Consider the following 7427-nt stretch of genomic DNA (forward strand, 5'->3'; position numbering starts at 1 on the left):
CTAGTCCCTATCATTTTCTTTTCAAGGACTAAACGTGGACTAGAGGTCATTAAATGACATGCAAAAAGATCATGTTACCCCTAGTAATATACTAGAATTTATTAAATGACATGCTAAAAGTATGGGCACTGTTGGAAAAAATGTCAAAAAAGTCCCAAAAAGTCCCTCCCATAAGGACTTCTTTCTTTAGTCCCAAATACCCCCTTTTAGTCCCTAAAAGTCCCTCCTGTTTCTTTCACATGGGACTAAAAGGGACTTTTTTTTAGTCCCTACACCAAAAAGTCCCTGAAAAGAAACACTCCCATAGTGCGGCTTCATGTGCCGCCTCCAGAGTGCCGATGCGGTGCTAGAGCGCGTGCTCGCGCTTGAGCGCCTGCAGGGCGGCCTGCTGGACCTGATCCAGCTTCTTCTCCCGCTGAGACAGTCGTTCCTTGAGCCTCCGAGCCTTGTTCTTCAGGCGGAAAACGACGTACGCCAGGGGCACCGGGAGCAACTGTGTGATCACGACGTACAGAGGGAGTACTTGCAATCAGGAGAGAGATACTTCTTTCTTTACAAGAAGAGATGGATGGAATCAGGGGAAAGATACTTTTCTTTTCTTTTTGAAGGGCTGTAGAAGGAATTACGAGGAATTAGAAGAAATGTGCCTTACACGGCAACATTTTATTAAAAAATAAATACACCTTACATAAAAAAAAACAAAGGGGGTATTTTGTTGTCTACAAGAGATCTGCGGAACTTTTATAGTAGCAAATAAAGAATGAATCTATTGCGAATATCTAAATAATTACATATGTTGTATCTTCTGGATTAATACTTGGTCGACTAGGTGTGGTTGATTTTTCATTTCGATACACACTTATCTATTTACATAATGTGGTTAAGTTTCATTTCCATGTGAACGCATGGACATTCAAACCACTGTGATGGTACTGCCAACAAAGAAAGTAGCAGTGGAGACACTGGCGGAGCTTAGTGTAAGTCTTGGGGGGCTGTGCCCCCCCCCCCCCCCCAGCTTTGCATAAAGAAAAAAATAAATACAGGGATTTGTTGGAAGAAAAATTAATAGTTTACTTCCTAAAATGCTCATATTCTGCACCCCTGCTCTTCAAGCAAATCAAAGATGTTAGGATGGCTTCTTTACGTTCAGACTTCATGCTTCAAAAGCGATAATAGTATAACTTTATTAGTGATGTTTATTAGAACTGTATATCAAAAATAGCGCGTACAATCGTATAAAATATGTTTTTACAATATTTTTCACCCATTGCAACGCACGGACATTTGTATTAGTATCAAATAACATGAATAAGACATCACATTGATGTTCCAAAGTGTTTTTTCTTTTCTTTTGCAAAGTATACCATACAGAAGCTCCCCCTTCTCAATCCGGACCATCCATAGTGGTCCTTGGCTTCTCCGCTCCGATGATATACAGGCACTGTTTCTTTAAAAAGTCCTAGAACTTTTTCTAGTCCCAACTAAAAAGTCTCTAGTCCCTATCCGTTTCTTTTCAAGGACTAAACATGGACTAGAGGTCATTAAATGACATGCAAAAAGATCATGTTACCCCTAGTAATATACTAGAATTTATTAAATGACATGCTAGATGTAGGGACACTGTTGGAAAAAATGCCAAAAAAGTCTCAAAAGTCCCTCCCATAAGGGCTTCTTTCTTTATTCCCAAATACCCCCTTTTAGTCCCTAAAAGTCCCTCCTGTTTCTTTCACATGGGACTAAAAGGGACTTTTTTTAGTCCCTACACCAAAAAGTCCCTGGAAAGAAACACTCCCATAGTGCGGCTTCATGTGCCGCCTCCAGAGTGCCGATGCGGTGCTAGAGCGCGTGCTCGCGCTTGAGCGCCTGCAGGGCAGCCTGCTGGACCTGATCCAGCTTCTTCTCCCGCTGAGACAGTCGTTCCTTGAGCCTCTGAGCCTTGTTCTTCAGGCGGAAAACGACGTACGCCAGGGGCACCGGGAGCAACTGTGTGATCACCACGTACAGAGGCAGTACATGCAATCAGGAGAGAGATACTTTTTTCTTTACAAGAAGAGATGGATGGAATCAGGGGAAAGGTACTTTTCTTTTCTTTTTGAAGGGCTGTAGAAGGAATTACGAGGAATTAGAAGAAATGTGCCTTACACGGCAAAATTTTATTAAATAATAAATACACCTTACATAAAAAAAAACAAAGGGGGTATTTTGTTGTCTACAAGAGATCTACGGAACTTTTATAGTAGCAAATAAATAATGAATCTATTGCGAATATCTAAATAATTACATATGTTGTATCTTCTGGATTAATACTTGGTCGACTAGGTGTAGTTGATTTTTCATTTCGATACACACTTATCTATTTACATGATGTGGTTAAGTTTCATTTCCATGTGAACGCATGGACATTCAAACCACTGTGATGGTACTGCCAACAAAGAAAGTAGCAGTGCAGACACTGGCGGAGCTTAGTGTAAGTCTTGGGGGGCTGTGCCCCCCCCAGCTTTGCATAATTCTTTGAAGAAAAAAAAATACAGGGATTTGTTGGAAGAAAAAATAGTAGTTTACTTCCTAAAATGTTCATATTCTGTCCCCCCCCCCCCCCCCCCCCAAAGTAATTTTGGTGTAGCTCCACCACTGAGTGGAGACATTGACTTTTTGGACGAAGACGGTGACTTCTTGCAAGGTACTTCCTCTATCCATCTATTATATAGGGCCTAATGCGTTTTTCGATGATAACTTTGACAACATGTTAGAGCAAATAATATATGACATGCATGTTAAACAAAGCATATCATCAAATTCATACGTGGAAGGAGCTTCCAATGGTATAATTTTTATATTATACATCTCATATAATATTAATCTTATCAATAGTCAAACACAGTCTCTGAAAAATGCATTAGGCCCTATATATATATGGATGGAGGGAGTACTAAGAGCATCTCTAGTAGAACCCTCAAACCCTTAAATCCAAAATCAGTTTTAAGGATTGAGAATTGGCCATTTTTGACACATTTAAGGGTTGAAAAACAGAGGCAAAGACTAGAACCCTCAAACCCAACCCTTATAGCCTAGTTTTGAACACTATGAACATGCACGCGGAGGAACAGAGGATACAAAAATGACTTCAGCCGCGGAGGAGCTCGCGCTCGCGCTGCCTGGACGAGGCCGTCTCGCGTACCGCGCGGTGGAGCTCCGCCGGGCGCCGCGGCCCTTCTCGACGGGCGGCCGCGGCAGGCGCGGCGACGGGCGGGGGCGCGGCGGGCGCGACGGCGGCGGCTGGAGCGCGGGGCCGGGGCCTGGGCGCAGAGGGGCGGCGGGGCCGGGGCCGGGGCGGCGCCCGGAGCGCGGGGGGCGGCGGCCGGAGCACGGGGGGAGGCGGGGCGGCGGCCGGAGCGCGGGGGGCGGCGGGGCGGCGGCGGCCGGAGCAACTTCCTCGCGCGGGCGGGAACCAACTGCCTCCCGCGCGAGGTGGGAAATGGAGTACGGGTTGGGGGCAGTTTTCCCCCCCAACCCTCACTTCTACAGGCTGGGAAGGGGTTTGAGGGTTCGACCTCTAAATTTTTTTACGGGTTTAAGGGTTTAAGGGTTCTAGTCTACGCCATTTTTCCGATGAAAACTGTAAAAAAGCGGTTATTTTTAAGGGTTTGAGGGTTCTACTAGAGATGCTCTAACTTGATTCATGCAGACTGCTACCATAGCCCACAGAGTTTTTCAAGCTTTATACTTCCTCCGTCACGGTTTAGAAAGCACGCTTGGAAAATCTTTGGGACCAAGGTAGTCACCGATTGGTTGTGAGATGTAGTAGATGTAGATGCTAATGCCTAATCAACTGAGAAAATACTAGTATTAATGCGTGAGCAGCAAATTAGAAGGACGCATGCATGAGTAATACTAGTACTAATTAATAGGAGTAATTGCTTTCGCGCCTTAAACCTTGTCTATTTTAATAACGTATGTAAGTTTAACTGTGTCTTCTAAACCGTGACGGATGAAGTAGATAATTAATACTAGTACTAATTAATAGGAGTATTTTTCAAATCTCATCAAAATTGCCAAAATCATCCCAAAGTGTACACAGTCAAATCTCCTAATAAATAACGTGTCGCATTTCCACTGCTCCGATTTTCACTGATAGAAAAATTAAAGTGTAAAAAAAATGCATAAATGTGACTGTGAAAAGTATATAATGTAAATCATTTGTACGAAGAATGTTAATAATATGTACATAAAATGATGAAAATTATAAAAATGTCACAGATTTCGAATGAAATGCACGTGGCATCCTAAAAAAATGTTTATACAAATGTAAAAGAATATTGTTTAATTCAATAAAAGTGTGTCAAACTTTAAAAGAATATACAATATATTTTAAAATAAATCACAGATTACAAAAAGAAGACTGCTAGGCATCCACTGGTGGATTTATAGTAATCATCCACCACCTTTTTAGCCGTTCGATGTATACGTGCGTACCGTCTGATCACCAGCTCAATCGTCTTCGTCCACTACCTAAAATCCTGAAATAAGCACGCTGCTACGCGTCCGGCTGACGGGTTAAAAAATGATTGACGGGTCTTTTGCAACATAGATTATGTTGCAAACTTTTTTTTGCAACAAAGAGCATGTTGCGAAAATGTCCATATATTTGTTTTGCGATAGGATTTGTTATAGAATATTTTCTGCAACAAGGATCGTGTTGCAGAAACTTTTGTAACATACGTCATGTTGCAAAAAACCTTCACAACGTAGGTCAGCCGTAGAAAACTTTTGCAACAAAAGATATTTGTTTTAATTTTTTAAAACATAGACCAAGTTGCGGAAACTCGTCATTGCGCCTATTTGCACTAGCTACGTCGCTGTTAATCGCAACAACGCCGTTGTTGCAGAAACTCTGCGGATTTGCTCGAGGAATGGGGCTCGAGCTCAGGGCCAAACCAAGGATGAGATCGTAGGGCGTCGGAGTCTAGGACGTTTGCATCAGCACCATCGAAGTTGGTTTTGTCCAACACAGGACACGCAGGACACGCGTATGGTGGAAGAGACGGTGGACGCGGTCGTAGAAATCCACCGGTTGATGGTAAGAGTTTTCCTTACAAAAAAGTGTTTGTGGCATTTCTAAAAAATGTTTGTTCAATGTACAGAAAAATGTTTGCCCAATTCAAAAAGATATGTTTTTCATTAAATCATTGTTCCAACATATATTTAGAAAAAAATTAACACATATTTGAAAAATATATTCATAATATATTTTGGTAATAAATATTTACTTTTATAAAAGCATGAGTATTTTATTACAACCGTGAACATTTCTAAGCTTATATGACCATCTATTTAAATATATAATAGTAACTTTTAAAGATTACTTGTACACATTTCTAAGCCAAGTCTACCAAAGAAACTGATGGTGAAAGGAATACTACCCGATTCACTTCATTTTTAGAGCATCTCTAGTATATCCCGTATAATGCCCCGACTCATAAAATAACCGTTAAAATACAGTTTCGCACGAAAAATATTCTGGATCAAACCCCGCAAACGCGTCGAACCCGTAAATATTTCTACGGGTCGCGGCAAAATTCCCACCCAACCCGTGAAAATGCAGGTTCTCCTCCTCGTTCCGTCGGCGCCCTGTATATAGCGGGGCAGTTGGCGATGGGACGTTTCAACCCGCGCTTTTTCCCAACCACCGCCGCAGGGCCGCCGCCTATGATTCTAGCCATACCAGCTGTCGGGATCATGTCGGCAGGCCGCCACATGCCCGAGATTGAACTCCGCCACTTCCTCGTGCCTCGGCCGGCTAGAAAGTTGCAAATCGCCGGTTGTTTGTCGCAGCCTACGGATTTGACGTTTCCGGCCACCGAAGGTTGCGCTAAGCCATGGATAGGTCGGGGAGCATCCCGCACATCCCGGCAAAGCCCCAGCGCCACACGCATGTACTAGTTCGTCCTCTAGCCGTCATTCTCGGTTTGCCGACAAGGACTTGACCGGCCATCGCCCGGGCTCGGTATAGTGCGACGACCATACATGCGTGTATAGTGCGACGACCATATAGTGCGACGACCATACATATCGCTGGCTTGCCTATGTCGCGCATATAGTGCGACGACCATACATAAACAGTGTTGCAGCTAGCATCTAGCATGCCGCAACACCTCGGATGGGTATTCTTAAAATACGAAAATGACGGGGTATGTTCTTATTTTCATTCGGCTTTTTCAACCTATTCTGTTCAATTTCGGTAGCTTATTGAGATGGTCATGTGTGCAGGAAGGTGGATGCTCATTCTAGTATTGGAAAAAATACACCAATTTATTGATAGGAAGAAACTTAATAGATGATCAGGCACTCGTTGGTAGAACTGGTGCTAATCATGCACCTGCATGCGCAATTAGAGAAGAAGCTAGAGAGAAAGCCACGTCTAATTCTTTAAAACCAAAGTCGAAGAAAGGATAATGCAAGATCAAGAATCCGTACATCAATAATGAAGGCATGAGAAGATGTTGATCCTACTTGTGGGAGGAGTTATGGAAGTTGGTTATCTTCATGTTCCAACTCCATGTTCTTGGTTGATAAGCTCATTCACTTCATTCTTAGGTTGTGTTTGATTAAGCTGCAGATTCTGTAAAAGCTAATATGAACTGTGAGATGTGGAAAAGTTGTTGTGAACTTTCAGCTATGGAAAAGTTGGAAACTGTTTGGCTAAAACAACTGTGAAACTATAGATTCGTCTGTGAATTGTCTGTAATGACCCTAAACAAAAATATTTTAATGAGTAAGTTGACCTAAAGCAATGTCAAAAACATTGATAGGAAATAGAATGATCGTTTTGCAAAGAAAAATTATGAAAATTTAGATGATTCACCGCTAACACATACAAATTCAACAACATGTCACATACAATAGAATTGACCCATATCACATATCACATATAAACATATCACCTCAATACATCATCACGGGCAGGGCGCGCGGCCTATCAAAATTTCATCCACATCACCTCAATACACAACAATATGATAAGCAATATGCATTATCCATAAAAAAATTACCAAAATTTACATTATCAATACACAACAATATGACAGATTCATCCTCTCTGTACTTGTCGGGATGGAGGGATGAGGTTGCAGCGAGGCGAACTGAGCCTTCACCGACGGCAGGGCTCGCGACGGTCGAGGGCGGCAGCTCCTGCTGCTCCGGTCGTCTAGCAGAGATGGTGAGGCAGAGAGACGGAAGGTGGATCTTCGACAGCCAGTGGAGGAGGAAGGACGTCGGGACGGGGAAGCGGACGTGGGACGTGTCAGAAAATGAAACTTAACCACATTATGTAAATAGATAAGTGTGTATCGAAATGAAACATCAACTACACCTAGTCGACCAAGAATTAATCCAGAAGATGCAATATATGTAATTATTTAAATATTCAC

Source organism: Hordeum vulgare, chromosome 5H (genome assembly GCF_904849725.1).
Source record: "Hordeum vulgare subsp. vulgare chromosome 5H, MorexV3_pseudomolecules_assembly, whole genome shotgun sequence".
Lineage (NCBI taxonomy): Eukaryota > Viridiplantae > Streptophyta > Magnoliopsida > Poales > Poaceae > Hordeum > Hordeum vulgare.